Source organism: Pavona decussata, unplaced genomic scaffold (genome assembly GCF_977016875.1).
Source record: "Pavona decussata unplaced genomic scaffold, jaPavDecu1.1 SCAFFOLD_51, whole genome shotgun sequence".
Lineage (NCBI taxonomy): Eukaryota > Metazoa > Cnidaria > Anthozoa > Scleractinia > Agariciidae > Pavona > Pavona decussata.
Window position 1 is genome coordinate 3,937,501 of NW_028145473.1, and position 22,372 is coordinate 3,959,872.

At 38.4% G+C, this 22,372-nt stretch overlaps 1 protein-coding gene across 2 annotated transcripts in view; it reads right to left on the minus strand.

The window, feature by feature from the left end:
- LOC146481147 (galanin receptor type 1-like) overlaps nt 1-22,114 on the minus strand; it is a 69,976-nt gene extending 47,862 nt beyond the window's left edge. For both annotated transcript variants that reach the window (XM_085108815.1, XM_085108811.1), the window contains exons 1-2: nt 21,888-22,114; nt 14,359-14,442 (exon numbers count right to left, since the gene is read on the minus strand). The gene's annotated coding sequence lies outside the window, so the exon portion shown is untranslated. The remainder of the gene's footprint in view (nt 1-14,358; nt 14,443-21,887) is intronic.
- Between the last annotated feature and the right edge of the window lie 258 nt (nt 22,115-22,372).

The following is a 22,372-nucleotide window of genomic DNA, read 5'->3' on the forward strand; positions in this document are numbered from 1 at the left end:
AACACTCGACCGCTGAAAAAGAGAATATTGGGAATTTTGAGAATCTCAATTCGATGAACTGCACATACTCTCGAACGATTAAACTGAATGGAAAACGCTATACTACGGTTGATTTCCGTTGATTTTCAAGAAGACTTTTTGTAATGTATTACATGTTTCGAATGAAACTTTTTCCTTCATTGTATCCTTGTTGCATTTAAATCACACCCTCTAGCAGGTTCTGTCACTTGTGCTGAAGATGGATGAAGTTTCATCCAAAACATGTGTGCATTAAAAAATCGTGACCTGTCAAAATTGTTTTCTGTAAGGTAAATGCGGTGAGATAGGAGTACGAAAGGAAAAAAAATCAACATCAAACGTGCTCCACAAACCTGAGGACTTGCCACGACACCAACCCAGCAACACTGTCCAAAAGATAAACGTGACGGCTCCAGCGGTGTTTCTTTGCGACATTAGCGAACAACTGCTACTCATATTCCAGGTATGAAAATCAAAGAAGCAAATATCACTTCATTCACCTGCTCAATTCACGAGTTCGCTGACAGAGCCCTTTGATTGTGTGTATCAGACATTTATGAAACAGGTTGGTAAAATGACATTATTAATAATGAACACCTCATTTCTCCGTCATTAGAAATACTCTCTAGTTTGTCTGACAGACTGATTACTAGACCCGTAGAGAACAATCATCAGCCTGAAGTAAAGATAATGTAACATGACTATTCGCTAGTAAAAACAAAGGAGGACGCTTAGATTTATTATTTTACACATCTCTTTAAAACTGACAGCTCACTGAAATTATCTGCGCACACTAATCCACGATATATTTATTTAGACACATTTAAGTAGTCGTCCAGTTTGTTTTTCTATTTAAGTTTAGAAACCAGCGGTATGACTTCTCTTTCCTACGAACACTGTCACAAGTGTTGTGTATAGCAAATGTTAGCATGTTTACTAAAACATTTCTTTACGTCTAAATTGTGCATTTTAATTTAGCGCTGGTTGTCACAATTAATTATTAAAGATCATGCCATATGTAAAAACCCGAGAAAAGTTATCTATTTTGGAATTTAAATTGTCCAAGTCAAGCACATTTCCACATTTTCAACCAAACAAAACACGAACCTTAAATCTTCCAGCGCAGCCGATGGTGACGGCATTCGTGGTAAGTAAGTATCAGTAGATTTATACCATCTCTACTATCAACGGACAGCAAATTTTCAATTGTCAGGCTGATTGTTGAAGAGAAGAGAACTGTCACGCCAACTATCATCCTCCATATTTCACCACTATTACCTAACAACTATCAGCCTTTATAGATCAGCACAATTTTCTCCGAGCCTGATTGGTTTAATTTGGTCATGTGACACGATAGTGTTCATCCGGGGAGTGAACTGTTGTCATTCGGCGGCCATGTTGGGTCTCAGAAGAATAAAAAAGGCTCCCTTGTTTTCAGTTATAGTTGCTGGCGTTGCTATGTCCTCTGTTAAACAAATCTATGCGATACAAGAGGAAGAAAACCTCTGAGCTTACCTTTCATGACACCAGCCGTGATCGACCGGGAAAGACGCGATATTTTGGGGCTAAGATATCTGCAATTCCTTTCCGCGTGATCTACGTTGGCAATTTATTTTTATTTCTTTTTTAATTATAAGTTCATTTCTTATTTGTTTTTCGTTTTTCCTGTCGAATTTTATTTCCGTTCACTCATTTTCTCTTTCTTTATTTTATTTTACTACTCCTTTAACGACTTAAAGTGCCCCTAACCCTTCAATTTGTTTTCTTTTGGTAGATTTCCATATCTTTCAAGAACTCATTTTCGAAAAAAAATTTTGAGAAATATTGAATCCTTTTTTTTAACGAGCGCTAGAAGTGAAGGCAGTCTTGTCGATATTTTCACCTATCGTTCGCATTAGTCCCCCACTCGGCCAAATATGGAGCGTGACGTAAGAAAAGGACATCGTGCAAAAATATCCGAAGATTCGCAGTAATGCTTCAATTGTAAACAAAGAAAATGGTTAAAAAATGTGTGGTTTTTGAATGCAGCAACTCTCGAAATGTAGAGAAAGGAATCAGCATGCATAAGATTCCCTCTGAATCCCCTTCTGGTGTCCTTTTCTTACGTCACAGCTAAGAAAGTGTCAAATATCGGACACTTCTCATTGGCTCGTTCCTAATGAACCCACAAGACAAAAATTTGTCCAGCGGGGTTTAAAGCGCGCAAAAATTTAAAAATTTCAGTAACTTTTAGCGCTCGTAAAATAAAAAGGATTCAATATTTCTAAAAATTTTTTTTGGAAAATGAGCCCTTCACAGATATGGAAATCTACCAAAAGAAAACAAATTGAAGGGTTAGGGGCACTTTAATAACAGAGCTTTACGCAACTTTATGGAGTGCTTGAAAGTTCAGAAAATCTTCTAGTTCGTGTTGTGTAACCTATGGAATATTTTTCCCGTTACTCGTTTTCACGTTACTCCGTTACTCTGTTTAGCAACACCCTTTTTGAAAGCTTTTCAGCTGATGTCCTGAATGAAATGACAACTTCGCAAACTTTAAGTTGTCGCTGAAAAAACGGGAATGTGCCAATTATAAAAAAAAATTCAATATAAATACATGTATATAACTCTCTGAACTCGTTTTTACGGCTATTTATCCTTTGGCACGATCAGTTTTTCAGTTGCTATTTCTTATCGATTTATTTAATCATACATGAACCCCAGCGGGGGACTCCCATATAAAAGTGACCCCCGTCACTTTTATATGGAAGTTTGCCCCCGGGACATAAACGGCGTTTGTACTGCATTACAGAACAGCTACAAACTACTTCCAGCTGCAAATTTATAACTGCCATTTTTTAAAATAGGTTGAAATTTACATGAGCAGTCGGTGGGTGACCGGACTGAATGCCGGGATTCTAACTGATTTGACCCAAAATATCTTGTAGACTTGACAAGCTTATCAACTGTAGTGAATCTGCTAAGCAGTCGTTGAGAATAGAGGATGAGAGCTTGGTCTCCCCTAAAGAATCTGGAAGGAAAGGCACAAGAGTGAAAAAGCAGAGTCTGTTGTACAGGCGAAATTTACGCAAAAATAAACATTCCAGAAGTCTTTTGAAGTGTGTTTTGACAAACGACGGAGATCAGACCGCAATTTATGTTACATGCGAAGTCCATGGTGTCCGCTTTATCGAGAGTCAAAAAAAAAAAACAAAATTGTTATGTTTATACCACGAAAGTGTCCGTAATTCCGTAATAGCGGGAGTCAGTTTCAGTCAAAACCCTATAGCTTCCGCCGCGGATCTGGATCTTGCCAGTGATAGCGAGTGTCCGTAATAGCGGAATATGGAATATTTTTGCCGTTTTTTAAACCAGGTTGAAATTTACACGAACAGTCGGTGGGTGAACCGGACTGAATGGATCCTAACTGATCTTGGGCTTAAAGCTTGCATATGGAGTTCTCTTTGGAGAAATGTTCTTTATAGAGATAATGTCACGATATTTCCTTCAAACTCAGAATGTCTTCAAATTTTTCCACGTTTTCAAAAAAAAATTAAAATCATCAAATGGTCATGATTCTGTATTGATATGCAAATACTTACTAACGTGACTATATAATACCGAATATTACTGCAATTTTATTCCTTACACGTTCTGATCCAGCAGATCAGTGGAATACTAGTAGTAAACCTCAGTCTCCTAGCAACGTTTAAGAACAAAGGTTTGCCCCCCCGGGGGGGGGGCACTTGACCCTTGTTTGGGTATAGGGGTGCCGCTTAACTGAAGAGCACGTCCTGTTTACGCGACAATTTTATAAGAGCAGCAGTGTTTTCGATGTTGCGGACTCGAGCCGAATATTAACTACCAAACAACAGATCAAGGATTAGAAAATAAAGGCTTGGGATAGAACGTGTCTGATCGCTGGTTAGGAACTGAGAGTGAAGAAATCAATAAACACTGTTATTAGAACTTTGAATAAATTAAATTTCTAGTTAACAAAAAGAACGTGGCAGCGAGTAGCCTGGACAAACAGCAACAGCTGACTGGAGAAATAACATCAGCCCAAGGCCGAAACTACTATGTGAGAAATTTTAAATTTAAACTCGATCATTTTATCGGACTCTTTAACTGCTACATAATGTAACGAATAAACAATTTGTAATTAACTTATGGGAAAAATATGTTCTACTTTTTCTCACCTTACATTTTCGTCGAGCTACGAGTAACAAGTCACTGTTGAGCTGCTGCGGCTAGCTAGCTAGCTATTCAATACGGCGATTCAGGTAGTTCAGAACTTTACGCGTTATCGAACTAAACATTTTCGTCTTTAATTAAGGTCTTTCAGTGCCAGATCTCCCAACCTAACTTCAGATTTAAAAGCGAAAAAGCCCTGACAGCAAACAAGCAGATGACAAGATGGTGTCTAATTATCGACACTGGTTGTGTGAAAGGTTGTGAAACTATTCTTATCACAAATGCATTTTGGTCAAATTGTTGTTCAAACCCTTCAGATCTCAATTTTAATCAGCGCCAATTTTCCCGCTAATGATAAATGAATCATCGAGCATACAGGGTGATGAGAATTGATCTTTTACCGAGGGTTTACAAGAAAATAAATGTTTATTATTTGCCCTCGGTAAAGGATCAATCTTTTGTCCTGATAAGACTTCACGCTGCCACGTTATTTTTGTCAACCGAAGTCGCAAGGAGAAAAGTGAACATGAAATTTAATTTTCTACGGATTTACTCATAGTTCCTTAAATGCGAAAACTATAAACAGTTGTCATCGATTTCTTCACCCTCACTTCTTCCAAATCAACGATCAGACGATCTTATCCTCGAATTGTTGTTAATATTCAGCAAGAGTCCGCAGCATCAAAAAAACTGCTGCTCTTATAAAATTGGCCCGAAAACGTGACATGCTCTTCAGTTAATTTATAACCCTCGTAAATCGTATTTAGCATAATTATGCCATTCCGCACGCCATGCCACATACCATTCCACAAACTCTTTCCGCCTCTTACCCTCACCGAACTGATGGTAGGTTTGATGTCAACATCAGAAGAAAGCGTCAATTTTGCTAAGTTGAAATAAACATTATTTTCTCACCTTACAATCACAACAAAGCGTTCGATAACTTTCTGCACAAAGTTATTTACAAAATAATATTAATATTAAAGCATTTCACCTTTCCCGAAAAACCAGACAACCCATTGAAACACGCCAAATAAGTAAGTAAGGTAGGAAAATCTTACACGCTAGTAAAAGCTTTGTGGCTGCACGTCGCAATGTAGGCACAACAAACCTGTTTTTAAAGCAAATGGCAAGCGCAAGGAATCTGGTCTCAAAACAGACACGAGATGAAAGAAAAAGTGGAATGTAATTTTGGCGGTAAATTCGCTTCGCCGGCGGTACTGGTGAAAGCTACTCTCTACTCTAGCTCAGCAAAATGAAGTGAAAACGAAAGACAAATCACGATTCATTTGATTTTGTCGCTCTTTGTCTTTTATGTTCCTTTCTTCTTTGCACTACGACAGTTTGTAGAAACACGCGTCTGCCTTATCGGCTGGACAGGTATGCTACCGTTCTGCGCGCAATTAAACTAACGGCGATCTTTTTTAGGTGTGTTCGGAGTTACGATCAGGTGCTGGATTTGTAACTAACTCGAATGCTTTTATTGACGGATTTTACGATTGGCCGTTTTTATACTAGAGAACGCATTATCCGTCTGGACGAACTTGGGCAAACATTCGTTGTTCATCTGGTTATTAATCCTCGGAGACCCTGTGTCAGTTAGTCGGGTGCCAAGGGATTTAAACTTTCGCCCACGAAATTCCCCGCTACCCGACTAACTGCCCCTGGGTCTCCGAGGATGTTGGTTATTCGTCTCTAGTATAAAGACGGGCACAAGACGCATTATGTTGATTATGCGTCTGGACGAACTATCTTCCGTTGTGTGTCGTTCAAGACGAACAATGGAAGATAGTTCGTCCAGACGCATAATGCGTCTTGTGCCCGTCTTTATACTAGAGACGAATAACCAGACGAAAAATAGAATGTGTGCCCAAGTTCGTCCAGACGGATAATGCTTCCTCTAGTATAAAAACGGCCATTGTTCAACAGTTTGGTACTTTGATAATGCACGCTTCAGTTGCTTAGTAACATGGTGGCCACGTTTCTTCCCGAAGGTCAGTTGCATTCACAATTCAAAGCTGTTAAAATTATTTTAAATAAAGGAGGAAGAAAGCTGAACATTCACACAATCATTTAGAAGAAACAAGACCTAAGAATAATAACACTGATGTACATAAAATAAGTCTAGAAATTGTGTTGTTTCTCCGGCTTGCCCTCACTGCAACGCACCTGTGGAAGATGTTAAACACTATTTTTTGGTATCCGTCTATTAATTATTAACTACAAATTCTAATTTTAAAACTTCACTAAATCTTCAACATTTCCTATTTCTTTTAATTTTACCAATCCTTCAAGAAAAATTATTTTCTTCCAAATATACCTAAAATCACCCAAAAATTCATAAAACACCCCAAATCATTGATTTGTGTTATGATTGGAGGGTTTTTGTATTGCTTGAAATGCAAACAAGATATTTCCATTTGACCGATTTTAAGCGGCGTGAAAACGGCTTTCAGGTGAACCCCCACCTTAATTGGAGCGTGCGTGTGGGCAGAGAGATACAGCTGTTTGGAGAGAAACACGGTAAAAAATAAAAGACAATAGACTGTGCAGATACATACCTTAAAGAACAAACAGAATTCAACCTGAAATCCTAAACTGACTCTGTCGCCGTCGAAAGGAAAGGTTACAAAAACGAACAGAACCGCATTTGAATATTGAAAACAAACGACTTTAATAACCAGCAAACAAATTGTCTGTATTTCTGCTGTGTGATAATGATTCATTATCGGCAAGCCAATTAGAGCGCGAGAATTAAAATCGCTAGTTGCTGTGACAATCACACCCTGTTTTATTTGCCACTTGGTTCGGTTTTCTTTGGTCCTTGTTCACAAAGAAATAAGCGGTGTTTTGTCGTATCTACGTATTTCTTAATTTGCCTTGACTGCTTGACGCTCGCGCATCAGTCTGTTAGGAGGAAGAGCCAAAGCTGCTTTGGTTTGACTGAATCGTGACACGCGCTAAATTAATTCTTATTTTAAAACGTGAAAAGAAACTAAATAACAGGTAAGTGTTAAAGCACCTTGCTGAAAAGAAATTAAAACACCGGTAAGCGTCAAAGCACCCTGCTGATTCTTGCAAGGCTCATGTTGTCTGTGCTCATGAATTAACATTCTGACTCACAAACGAAGGAAACATGAAGTTTCTAGAATTGGGTTTCTCTGGCTGAAGGTAAAAAGGACCTCGAAGGGCAAGACCTCACATCTTCTTTACGAATGATAAAAAAAAAACAAACTGGGTCATTTTGGCTCCATCTCTAATCTTCCATTAACCCGCTTGTAACCCGTCTGTCTTGAATTTGTAAGCTCGCTATTTTGACTTGCTATTAGAAATCTTTCGATGTTTAACTCAACAACAAAACTTTCTTCAACGGTTCTCACAGCCAGAAAGAGAAATCTACACAAACGCGGCTCAGTCAACTACAACTCAGCTAAATATCTTCAAAATGACGGTTTCTCGAGCGAGGACAACTTCGTTTATTTATCCTTATAAAAAGAAACAAAAATCAATCCACTTGCTGCAGAGCATAAGAATACTAATGTTGTATTTCCCGCAACCACGAAAATCGGTTGACGATTGTTTCAGTTGCGTTTTAATAGTTTGTAAGAATTCAACTTTGTATAGCGCATTCATAACAATAAAGACCGACTGCTCCTTTTATCAGTAGTTCTCCTGTAGTGTTTTGAACAGTCGGTCTTTATTGTTATGAATGCGCTATACAAAGTTGAATTCTTACAAACTATTAAAACGCCACTGAAACAATCGCCAACATGTTCTGTAGTCTGAGAACTACATCTTGTGTCCAACATATTACAACAAATTGTATGTGTATGATCAACTTTGTGATTGTCTAAGTGAACGCCATTTATTATGCTGTTGTCAGACGGTCTTTCCATGGACTCTTTCAGGATCGTTACATTACGTCCTTACTGGAAATCAACAACAATTGGCGCGATACTTTTGACCAACCAAAGACTGTTTGAGAAATTTTTTATTCATTTTTCTTTTAATATTATTGATAATTCATTTTGGACCTAAGAAATGTAGTTCACCGAAGTACTCCGACTTGGTTAACTTTATTATTTTGTTTTTATTTTGCTTCGCCTACATGCACAGGAAAAAGAAAAATAATGACTGGGGTGTAGACAGGGAGACCACAGCAGCTTAACCAATTATGGTGGACCATTAAGATACAAAAAATATAAATTAAAAAAAAAAAAAAAAAAAAAAAACAAGAACAACAGAACAGTTAAAAACAACAGGCCAGATGACGGTCGAGGCTGTGAGCCTATAGATTTCAGTTTGTCTCTGAAGGCTTTAAGTGGAAGGGAACTGTCCCTGATGGTAGATGGCAGTTAGTTCCAAACCCTCCATGAGCGAATGAGGATGAACGTTGAAATGTTTGAGTCTTGCATTTCTTAATTAGTCTCCTTCGCAACCGTCGTTTGGGCGTTTCGTGGCGAGCCCAAACGACCGCTGCGAAGGAGTTTTAAAAATGCAAAGATGCAACGCAGATGGGCTTTCTTGTCGTGTTCCAAGGGCAGATACTCAATTGGCCTGTAATTGGCTCTACTTTTCGACGAAAAAAAAGCAAAAAGTCTCAATGTAAAGTGGCAATCAGATTAACTGATTAACTGTGTGAGGTACACAATCTCTTACGGATGTATTTGACGTTACCAGTAGCATCCGCGACTTCAGAGCGCACACTTTCTGCGTCTCAAGAACTACCTAACAAGCACCATGAAGCAAGACCGCCTGAACAACTGCCTACTGATGCATTGTCACAAATCGATTACAGACACACTAGACACTGTAAAGATTGCAAAGAGGTTTGCTTGTGCCAACGAACAACGCAAGGGGCATTTTGGAAAATTTGAGTAGTGGTATGCATGAGTCCCCCCCCCCCCCCCCACCCACGTTTCAAAACGTTCCGCCGCCTCTGCAAGGGCTTGCAAGGACACGTTTTACAGTTACCTTATGTGAAACTACTGCATGCTATCACATGATGTGAAAGTACACTAAGTAGATGTAGATTAATGATTGTGCGACGAGGATGTTACATAGAAAGCAATGGAAGATTGTGTGTCTCCTGACTTATGTAGTTAATGACTACACTACATCCGCGGGCCAGCCAAACATTTAAATACCCCAGATCAAAACCACTGCAAAGGCATATGCGTAACGTATATACATTATTTTTAAAAACTGGGTCATTGTATAATGCAATTCCAGGCATTTGATTGGCTTAGCGGCCATGGTATATGAGCCATCATACCATGCCCGAGATCAATAGAGACCATTAAATTATCTTCTCAGTGGTTGTACTTGCAAAACGAAATCAGCAAGATCTAGCAATATTTGTTAATCGTTTTAATAAATACAATTATTCCACTCATGCTTGTTGGATATGAGATGATCTATCATCTCATATCCAACGCGCGTTCGTGGAATAATTGTTAATTATAATATATTCATGACAGGATCTTGCGGCAGCAAAATCTGCAATCCAACTCATTCCCTATTCAAGGTATACGAGGTAATAAAGTGTCACTTCCTCATTGTGCATTTCTTTTTTGCTTTATTTTATAGAGCTGTGGTAAGTACATTTAACAGAAAAATTGTTTCACTCAGTCTCACTGTACATGTACCATATAACCACTTGAATTTGCGGTATAATTGCTTTTTAATTTAAAACAACACACCAAAAAGTTAGCGAAAATGACTGCTATCGGGTACAATGCCGACTCGTGCTAATTGAAAGATGGAACACCATGCGTATTAAATTATTAGAAATAGGATCAAACAGTGATAAGCAGAGCTAACAGCCAAATCAACTCAACAGACTCAAAAGTAAACACAAGGAGGTGAAGAATGGCTTGACCCGTGCACAAACCGTCATGAATACTTTTTCGCCGTTATAAAGTGTTTTGTTTTAAATGAATAAGATTTGCTGCATTAATTGTTATTATTGGTTTCCAAACCTACCTACCTATCTACTTGATATCAGCTCTGCTCGACCAAGATCTGCATTCAGGTTATTTTTTCTAAAAATGTTGGCGTACTGTGGGCCGGTTTCAATGTTATTATGAGTAAATAACTTAAATGTCTTGAGGCTGATTGAATCCCGTTATATTAAGTTATTAAGTTATTAAGGGATATGCCCCGCACTCGAGAACCGGGGGGATAAACATATTTATCGTCAAGCTGGATTTTTGAAGACATATAGTCCATGTAATAACACTCAAGACATTTTTCTATAATTAATGGCCATCTTGACACTCTTGAAAAGAAGAAATGTTCTTCAATCAGTTGACAGAACAAGCGTCTTGAAATATTTTAAATATCATGATTCAAGAGTGTGCAGGGGACAGCGAAAGTAGGGAATGATCTCGTAAGCAATTCGTGATAGCACTAAATTAACTATAGCAGAGACACAACAAAAGGGCACGCAGTAAGGGCAACCATGACCGTCAGTCTTATCTAATTTTGTTGGTCGCAGCCATTTATCCATTAATCACACTTGATTTAAGTTTTTGCTATAAAGAATCAAGATGAAAGATTAAGCGAATGCTCATAAACGAACAATACAATTCTCAATCAGCTGCGTCTACTGTATATTTAATTATTTTAACTTCTACTGAAAAGGAAATCATTTGAATATTTTCCCAGGATGGAATTTAGTGCTTAAAAACACATTCTGCTCCCCCACAAAGTAGAAGCACAAAAAATAAGTTACTTTTCTTACCTTAAGAAGTAGAGATTTTGTTTGTAGCAACAACAGTTTGTTTCTTACAAGCTTCGGATGGCATAAAGGACACACTTATTCTGCATTCCCTAACTGGTTGATTTATTTCCAAAAACAAGTCCATTCCCCTAACAAAATTGCCTTCTATTTGCACATCTTAAATTTCAGTGAAACATAATAGTATGTACAGTATTTTGACCTATCTATCATCTCAGAGAGCAAGCTTACAAGACGAGGCGGTAAACGAAACCCACTTTTGGAAAGACCGACGCACTGTTGACGCAACATTTCAACAGATTTGACGCTAAAATTAGCATTCGAGAGAAATAACAGATATAAAAAATCGGGACAAATGTTCAGCCCAAACGGTACTGAATTATTTAGTAAATCCAGTCAATGTTCAACGGATTGCTGGTTAAGGAGGTTAGGAATCCCACAACCCTTTCAATGTCGAGCGACATCACTTAGTGAATGGAAAGAACAGAGATCATCGAAAACCATCCGTGTGTATTATGTAACTGACGGGATCAGTACTCCTTTTTAGTAAAAGAGAGGTTGGAGCTTAACAGATATCCCGGCAGTGAACTTCTCTTATACTTAAAATAAATGAAAGTGAGAAGTGATCATCGCAGTGAATTTTCCAATTTATGCAATTGGAAATTAGAAGCTTGAAAACAATTCAGGCTTCCACGGGATTCGAACCCGTGACCTCCGCGTTACCGGTGCGATGCTCTACCAACTGAGCTATGAAGCCACACATTGCGATGATCACTTCTCACTTTCATCTACATCCGCAGTTCATATATGAATCATATCATATACTTTACATCACTTAAAATAAAGCTGTTTTCTTTTTTCAGGACTTTGTAGGTGCGATATGAGGTCGTGTATCTGACTCTAACAAGTACGTAAATAGTAAACTTTACTGGCAAAATTTCCAAATTTTTAACGTAGTCAGTTACTTCACATCACGTCTAGGTTTTTTTGAAATCCATTTTTCTACCTTTCTGCGATGCTAATGGTTGAAAGCTACTCCCCTAATGTGAGGGAGATATCAATAGGCTGTTTCTCGAAAGTCCCGCGATACAAAAAATTAACTAGTTTTTGCAGTGCGCTGTCTATTTATTAGTCGTAATTTCCCATTTATAATTTGTCCAATGTGTTCAATAATATCATAAAGATTTCAAACACTAAGCTTTCGAAATAAAAAAAAGCTGAATCTCTGTGGAACTGGTGAGTGTACGAAGAAACGGGCTTCTGTAACTGAATTAGGAGAGAGCGTTCATGACCGGCACCCAGGGAAAGGTGACTGAATGTCGCGTGTTCAGAGGCCGTGCAGACCTATTGTTTGTGTGACGTTGTCATTTCTGTTGCGTCGTGTTTGCTTGTTTTGTCCTTGTCAGTTTTCAAGCCTATGTCCGCTGTATACTCATGAATGATTTCCTACCACTGACGATAACCATAAAGGACGATTTGTTGTCTCAAGCAGCCAGGCGGTAATCAATCTCCAGTTTGATTGCTCTGTTGTTATTCTATTTTTTGTTTGTTTACTTGTTTGTAACTTCCCTCACCAAAGAAAACAAACAAACAAACTAATAACTTAAACTGCCTTTATCCGCCTTGCTCAAGTCTACTGAGGTATATTTGATACCATAAACTGTAGTACCAACTAGGTGTGATGCCTGTACATGTTCGTATTTTTCTGCCATTGTTAGGGCCGTTTGCACAGGTGATTTCTGCTGCGATTTTGTCAGTGGCGGGGGAGGAACCCGGGGCCCCCGGATCCTCTAAATGTTTTTAGACCAAAACCGAAGAGAAGTAAGTGGAACCGGAGCGTTCGAAAGCGGGCACCCCAAGTTAGGTCTGGATCCGCCATATTTTGCGAGGATTTCACAGATACCAAAATACCGTGTAAACTACCCGGTGTCTTTTCGCAGAAATTTAACGGCGATTTCTTCGTGATTTTGTTGGGATGAAAGCAGCGCGCATACCAGGTCTGCATAGGTGTGTTTTAAGCTCAAGTCTTATGCGCTCTGCTGATTTATCGGCAATGAAATTGTCGCAAATCACATTAAAATCGCAGCGAAAATCGCCAGTAACCCGCCTAAAATCGTTGCTAAAATCGCATGAAAAATCTCTGTCTGTCTCAAACGAAATCAATTGCTGGAGTTACTTGAGGTGTCTTGGATTTCTTTAATTTCAAGCAAATACTTTGAATAATGGCTGAACATTTGGCAGGCAAAATTGCACTTTAATAACCCCTGGAGCAAATTCCTTTTCCGATAAAATTATGCCGGGGGAAAAATGAGATTTCATTGTCGGATTCTAAAAGATTCCTGCTGATGAGGTTCGACTAATATATAGCCTTTTGGTGAGGTACATAGCAATTGTTGTTAATCTAATCTCTTTTTCAGTTGCGAGAATTCAAGATTAATATTGTCATTATTACTCCGGCAAATCCTAAAAACAAGCCGTGTACTAATCTGATGTTCTTGTCTGCACTTTTTCCTCGAAACAGAAAAAGATTGTAATGGAAATTAAAAGTACGACAAGGACAACACGCAAATTTACTTGCAAGGTCTGTCGACCAATATTCTCACTTACTAAGAAATCGTAATGACACGAAGCAAGCACTGAAGCAATTACTTATTTGTTTAGTTTCGCAGATTATTAATTTTATACCCTCCCTTCAAAATGAAAAAGGTAAACGTTGCTGCTTTTAAAACACCACTCTGAAATCGATTAAAACTTTTAACCAACATACATGAATACATTATTATTTCTCAACATTGGCACACGTTCAAAAATCATTTTCTTGTCATGATGTGATAAACACAGTGATTGTGTGTCTGTAGGGAATGGTTTTGTTTTATATTTTCAAAAGCTTTGCACAAATAATTATGCGCTGGAAACTGTAGTCAGGGAAGGAAATGAAAGCTCAGCGGGAAACCACGATTCAATCTTTCTATCTTGATTACAAAGTCCTCCTTTTTCAGTAACATATGCAATCTTATTTAGCATCAATGAATTTCACGGCTAAGCCGGCAAATTCATCACTGTTTTTTCCTTTTGACTGTATAATGATGTTTAATTTTTGGCGGTGATAACACCCTCCGTTTGAGAGATACACAGGCGAACTCTGCATATTTTGACAGCGACAAGTATTACCAGAATCTCAACGTGGTTATGTTTCTCAGTACGAGAAATGAAAACTTACTTTACAAACTGGAATGCTGTTTAACGTATAGTTCAAAACTAAACTCAGATTGATGGCTGAGTTTCGACCAGCAGAAATGAGAATTTTCTTTGGAAATATCGCATCAAATGTAAAACAGTCTTTACGGTCTTGATCTTGCTGGGATTATTTTAAAACTTTTAAATATAGACGAACTAATCCAAAACAAAAAGAAATCTCAACTCACCCTTCAGCTGGAGTTTTTCTTGAACCAAGGCAGACTGTAAGTGGCAAACGATGCAGTTCTGCTCACAAACAACCTCCTCGTATCCTAAATGATCCAGCGAAGAAACAAAAAGTGTAAATTGATTTCATGCAAACACCTGTCGGTACAATACTATCATTTTGTTGATTATATAGTATGTGATTCGCCGAAAGATTTCGTTAGTAATTGGAAGGTTTTTATATAATATTTAAAATAAAGAACACGCGGCCTCTTTGAACGATTCTGTGCAGTGTTATCCCGAGGGGTGAGAGGGGGGGGGGGGGGGTAGCATATTCAAGGAAATCCTTTAATAGAAAACACCTCACTATATCCATCGAACAATTGACCTTTTAAGATACCAGTTTACAATCGAAATGCATGCCATATTAAACACCTGAACCTCGAGGAAAAACCTAGAAAACGACCTCCCTTACATAACAAACTGTGGAACTTTTTTGACATAATATTAAATAGAGTATTTCCTTTCAATAACCTCCCCCGGTTATTTTGAACTAAACGTGATTTTCTGGTACAATATTTAACGGATATAAATCAAAACATATTGCCGGGCTTCACTCATCTCTGTTTTTCATTACTGTTGTTTTGTTTTCATCAAGATGTAAGAAATTTAATGCTCATAAGATATAATTTGAACGTGAAATCAATTGTATTCTTTGAGTCAGCACAGAACAATAATTTTGACTGATTCTTTGCCAAAAGTAGGTTAAAAAAAAAAAAGATTTATGGAAATTTCTCAGTAGTTTATCCATTATTGCGCGGGAAGATAAACAATACTACAAAAATGGTTATTGAACAGAGGTGGTAGCCTAGCGATACGATAAACCTTTCGATCTCTCACATGAGCTGGTCACCAAAACAATGTAGACGAGTCCACATCCAAATAATTTATCTGTAAAATTAGCCCCAAGGTATATTTTATCATTAACTCAGCCTAACAGGAAAATATCGTGGCGATATACAAATGTTACAGTGCCGGTCATGGATCCGGCAAAAGGAAACTCGTGGTTGTGGGAATGTAAACACAGATATCAGTATACAAAGGGCCTGTTTAGGAGAAAGTAAGGAGCCTCTGGTGTTGGGATTTCACTATCAACCAAGTCTTTCAAGGTTGACAATCAAAGTTTTTTTCCGGCAGAGTTAACCAATCCCGTAGCTAACATAGAGCTAACCAAGGCAGCCGCCTCAGTAAAATTTACAAGTTGAAGATATTCCAAGAACCTGAAATATAGTTCAATGAAAGACAAGTCAATAGATTTGAAACACAGACAAATCTCAGCCATCGTGCTTAATTGGAAGAAATTCTGTGTTACTCATTCAATTGATGTGAATCTGTCAAATTGAGTCCACTTGCCGTGTATGATGAATCCTTAGAGACCGTTCATTTTTTATGAGCATGGGGGGGGGGGGGGGGGGGCTGGTGGGATTTGGTTATTTACCACTACGAAACTGTATGACCCCCCCCCCCTAGCATGCAATTTTTTTCCACATGGCCCCCCCCAGCAGAAACAATTTTTTTCTGATGACCCCCCCCCCCTCCCGCCCAACCAGAAACAAATCATACTTCTAACTTTAACAAAACGCTTATGTACTGTTTATATCAAAGATAAACGTAATTGTTACTGTGATTTCTTTACAGTACTATTAAAAAGTTACCGTTCTCTGCTTAGGTAAAGATTTCTCTTGTTTAAAAAAACGTTTTATAGATAGCAACACGTTTACGACAGGCAAACCCTAAATTTCCATTTAGATTCTCAAATGAACTAGAAAAATTAATCAAGCAAATAGTTAACGTGAAATAACTCCCCTTCGAGTAGAAACAATTAATACACGTACAGATCTGACTAACAAAATACGGATCGAAGCATACCAATCAACGATTACGAGTCATATTAAACAGAAAAAAACAGCGGACACACAGATATCAGGCGCGTAGGTAAGAGTAAGATAGGGGTGTTCGTTGAGCCCCAAATCTTGCTGAGCGCTGGAGGCGCTCTTACTAGGGGGGTCCGGGGGCATGCTCCCCCGGAAATTTCTGAAAATCTAGGTTCCCAGAAACCTCGTTTCCTGCATTTTTAGACCCATTTTAGGCGAATCACAAATTTGTTTTACAGCAGCTTTTTAAGCTATATACATCATTTCTGCGGCATAATTGTTTCAACTTAAACAAGAAAGTTCAATGTACATTCCGCGCCCTGCCAAGTTCTGATAGCTATTCGATCTGCTGATAGTCATACACCAAGCTGGTAAACTGCATCATTCTCGGGTGTAGGCCTTCGAACAAATTGACTATCTCGTCAAGATTGACAGGCATATCATACTTGATATGCATTTAGAACCAGGGCGGACATTCTACTCTCTCGCATGGTACACCTCATGTAGTTGTTCAACCTCCTCATTGTGCTTTTTCTTCCGCCAGTATTGATCTTCAAAGGGGGTTCGTTCAAACCCCTCGAACCCCCCTCCTACGCGCCTGGATATTAAAGTACTGCTATTAAAAATGACAGTTACAAGCTTTTCTGAAGATGGCCTCTGCTCAGATTTACCGTCAACTGAAGTCACCAACAACAGTTCTATTATTAAAAACTAATCTGGATGTTCACACTAGGCATACTACTGAGTCTACTGATACTCCTGGGTTCAAATAATTTACCAATCAACAGTCTTTATAAAAGTGAGTACTATTAAACAGAACATTAAACAATCTATTGATATAGTTCTGAGTACAACCACTTAATAGAAAACTACTCCCCCACGGATGATTCAATAGTGAGACTGTTACGTTTTTATATTGATTTGAACTTGTACAAACATAGGTGTCTACTTCAGTTTATATTCATTATTGCTTTTCCAACAGATATGCTTCATTTCCTCAGTTGTTGTTAATATGAAATGCAGATTTCGACCTTAGTATGTAAAACAAATTAAAAGTGGTTAGGAAATTGAAATAATATTCAATTTCTTCATCTGTTTCTGTGTTGAGCCACTTTCAATTTCCCCTACTAGCCAATTATTGCTGGTGACCCCCCCCTCTTTCACTCAATTTTTTTTGGTAGCCCCCCCCTTTAGTGCCATTTTTTTTCTCGTGGCCCCCCCCCCCCCAAATCCCACCAGCCCCCCCATGCTCATAAAAAATGAACGGTCCCTTAAGGTTACCCTATACCTTCAGAGGTGTCTTCAGAGGTGTCTCGCGTCCAAGCGATGTAGCGCGCCCGGTTTAAACTGTAGTGACCTGAACCCTTATATCAAATTAAAGCTTATAGAGCTGGCTATCAAACTAAACCAAGGATTTTGAAATAAAATGAATTGCCGAATTTTTAGCGCTGTTTTCTTGAATCAATTTTTTCACTTTGGAGGAGCCACTTCAAAGAGCTAAAACTCAAAAGGAATTTGTTCGTTTGCCTTCAAATTTGGACAGTAGCTAGTTTAACATATAAACAACAAACACGTGGCTGCGAATTTTTTCTTTCGAAATATTTTTTCTCCGAGAGCAATTTTTGTACGATCATTACACATTTTTTTTCATCCTATTTCGAAAATGCTCTATAACTTTTCATTGCGATTGAATATGGCAAAACGCAGACACTTTTTTTAGCGCTTTGGGTCCGGAAACTGAGGAGCAAATTAAATTAGCGAAAAACAAAATTCGCTTTGATTTGTAGCTTTAAAAAGGTGATTCGGACGCTCGCATTTAGAGGTCGTGAAAAATTCGACAATCCATTTTATTTCAAAATTCTTGGTATAGTTTAATAGCCAGCTCTATAAGCTTTAATTTGATATAGGGGTTTAGGTATCTACAGTTTAAACTGGACGCGCTACATCGCTTAAACGCGAGACACCTCTGAAGGTATAGGGTAACTTTAATTAAATCGCGTTTCAAGATCAGGCTCGTTTTTGCATAGTTCTTTAGTATCGAGCACAATATAACTACATTTTTATTTTCTGCCTTTTACCTACTACTTCGGTTAAGTTAAATTTTGGTCTGACTTCAGGCTTTATAATGTGTCTCTTCTAAGCCCAGCAGGAACTGGTCCAGATTAAATAAACCAGAGGTTTAATCTTTGAAGCTTAGCTTTGAAGTCCCTTCTCACGTGTTGCATCATTTTGTAGGCCACAATCGTCACTGCTCGTTCCCATGGCGGTTGCTGCTGGTCATGTGGCAACCAAAATCTGGGTCCTTGACAAAATTTGCCGTTAGGGATAGGTAGAAAAGTATACATTTGTCGCTTTTCTCAGAAAGTTTGTGACAACAAGTGGTTTCAGAACCAAGCATTCCCGGCCCCAGATCATGACGCGTGTACACATGCACTTTCGACCTGGAAGAGGTTCACATACAGGTAGAGTGTCGATAATCCATGAGAATTACGTTGAAAACTCGCATTTCGATACGCCAGTGGGCAGGTCTGACGGACGGACGGGTAGCCACAATCGAGTGAAAACGCTAACAGTCAGAGCAGGTGTATCCCCGGCTTTACGCTTTTACGGAGCTCGACATGGAATGAAATGGCAAAAAAGAGATCATGACATTTTTAGTATCGCCAAGTAGCAGAACACCAAGAAATTTTGGCAATAAAATGAAAGCTTAAGGATGTCTTTCACTGTATTGTTTAAAATACCAATGGACCCGAACGCCGAGAGCAGGTGAGTTCAAAGGTATTTTTTTTACGTTATTTTATTGACTACTTCGCTGATTCTTAATGGCAGTGATTCCATGAACGACGAAACCGGCCTAAGGCTGCTGATTCTCGTTGAAAACCGTGTCTTTTCTCTTGACAAAACAGTGACCAAATCAATCATGCTTGGCTAAATTAAGCTTATATAAGAGCCTTTTGGCTCTTGTTAACTCGCTTAACTATGGATTTTAGCTCAAGAAAGATTATAGACGCACATTAATTTTTAATAAATCTTACGTCCATTGTTTTGATTGGTCCCGGGTAATTACGTTCTCAGAGTTTGATTGGTTCCCTGGCAAGCGCCTGTTGTTTCAATATAAGTTCGACACCACCATCATTATTTTAAACATTTGAGAATAATACATACGATTTTGAATTTAAAAGATATGTTTCGGATACAAACATCATTATTTTGTAGACTCCCTTCACACGAACTCAAAACATCTCCCATCAATTATCCCATCACTTGACTTATCACCAGGAATTCACTCATATCAAGAAACAATAAGGAAGCAGAGAGGGAGACCCCTAGTATAGCCCTTGGGGTATGTGAATTTCACTTAAGTTTTTTTAGACGTCGTGGAAAAGGAAGTCTGTTTCCCGAGACGTCTGCAATCGTATCTAGACGCCTGTATTAAAATATCACTTGGGAAAGCCATACTGAACATTCAACAGCCACCATTACACAATGCGACGTTGGCACGCTCCTATGACTTCCCGTGACGCCACAATGACCGTTCGCGCACGTCCTGGGAAACGCGAAACGGACTTCCATTTAGACGATGTCTAAAAATAGATTAAGTGAAATTCCTGACATATCCCAGCCAACGCCTCTAGTTTTCCTCTCTGTCCCCTTGTTTTCTCTTGCTTCTGATTCTATGATTCCCGCCATAAAGCGCAGCCACCCCGTGGTCTCAACCAATGAACTCCATCAGTCTCACAATATTCAAAAACCCACCCCTAGCGCTTTCAGCCCTCTTTAATATGAATGACCCCACGGATTCACCCACACCCATGAATCTCCCATAAATTCCCTCATTTACAATACATTATCCCAAACATTCACTCGTGAATGTCATCGCACAGATCTTCTCATATTTTGACAAAATGTTCAATCGTATTTCCACCTAAATTCAATCATAAATTAACTTATGGAGTTCACACATCCTGTTCACCAAGTATGTAGCTGCCAGGTTAATTTTTGTTTCGGCAGACATATTTGAGGCCCATTTGAGGTCACAAGGCCGATTATCCACTGATTGTTGCTCATTCCTAAGCGCCTTTTCGGTATTAGTAAAAGGATCTTAATCTTTTTAGATTTTTTTTTATGATTTCTTTCAGCATATAAAATCTTTCACAGATATTATCTCATCTGAACCGAACTCTTCAAATGCCACGTGATCTACATGTTTTTTTCTCTTCCCTTTAATGGACGGCTTTATCTTTCAAACATGTATTTCATGTAGGACCATGTAGTCATGTATAAAGCTTGCATCAGTCAATTTCTGCGTCTTTTTTACTGATGCTTAAAATGTCGTGTTACTTTTGGTTTGATCGAAGGTAAATACACAGCTGTGTGCCGTCACTTACGGATCAAATTGTTTTTGGTTTCGTCCGGTGAAGGTGTCGCATTGAAATAAAATCTAAATCTTGATCATTTCGCTTGCATAAAGCTTTGTTTGGCTAACTTGTCACCCTTTCGGATATAGAATTTTATCATTGCGAACAGCAAAGCTGCAAAGATTTCAGGAGTCATGAAATAGATATGATCGACAGAAAACTACACATTTTGGTCTGAACCCGGAGGAACCCTTCTCCGGAGGGAAACAACAGACAAACCACTGAAATATTGAGTGATAATCAGATGATTGCTTCATCAGACAGCCAAACAGGGTTTCCGAGCAGTATGAACAACGTCATTATTGAGATGACGGGAGTCTTCCAAAGAGGCAATGCCTTCTTTTTGTGTAACGTTTATACTTATGCAGATGGCGAAAATAAATGCGCAAAAATAAAGAAATAATACAAAATAAAAGTCAAAATAAAAAACGAAGGCAAAAATAAAAAAAATAAATACTTATATGGGTGGCAAAAATTTCATTTCGTACACCGAAATGAAATGAATCACAAAAGCAAGACCAAACTTGTACTATGATAACACAAATACCGAAAAACGTTTTTAAGCTGATTATGAATGAAATATGTTTCGCCATGAAAAGTTTTCAAGTCAAGCGGTGTATTGCCGCGCTGAGAGTGATGAAAACAGAGATACGTGGCGAGTGCCTCAAAGGCTTAACAAGTAAGATGAAGCTACAGACTTAATGCAACTGCAAGTTTGAGCTCCGTTTTAAAAATGGTTATATAGATTTTTTGATTGTTCTGTAAACCACATAAATACATGTATAAATCATACAACGTGACTGCGGATATAAAAGAGGGAAAACGTGTTTCGGCCAGTTAAACTAGTTTATCCTGGTGTAACGTGATGTTTCCCAGGTGCTTACTGTAAATGCAGCTTTAGTCGCTTCAGATATTCGTATTTTACTTCGAACAAAATTGGAATTGTAAGTCTTAACCAAAACTTTAAACTACGGGGAAACTGAACTGAATTGACGTCTTGCGATTTGTCAAGGACAGCACATTTCTTTAAAAGTTTTCAAATGTAGTCGGCACATCTAACACATTTAGAAAAGCCTCGATTTTTAAGTAAGTCAAAATATCAGGAATCCAACATTGTCTTCCCAGAAACAGTTTCTTTTAAGTAAAGTCAATTTTCGGCGGGAAATTAAAGAAGTGCTGTTGGAGAGTGGAATTGCTTACCTATATCTTTCTATATAATCGCTCCTTCACACAGCCATGATAAGCACCACCCAGCTTTGAAGTGTTCAGTAGTGTGTTCTCAAAACGACTTAAATTTACAACAATAATAATCTCATGGCCACATTCCGGAAATGGTTGGAAGAATATGATTTTTTCCTGCCTTATCCCTTCAACTTACATTCATTTAAAACTCAACTGAAAGGACCGTGCATCGGATAGACCACCGCCAACAAGCTATTTTCACTGATAAGGGGATTTTAGGACAAAGGAACGCCTTTTAACCTAAAGTAGTAACAAAAGATTACCCTTTTAAATTGTTACCTTAACCTTCATGCTGACCCCATTTAGAAGTAGTATTTAATCTATCGCTGTAGTGCGAGGGAATTATTGTCATTACAAAGTCGTACTCGTGAATCGCGGTAAAACCAGGCTAGATGAAGCTATTGTTCTATCGATGGCAGTTATTGCTGTAATAACATTCCAAA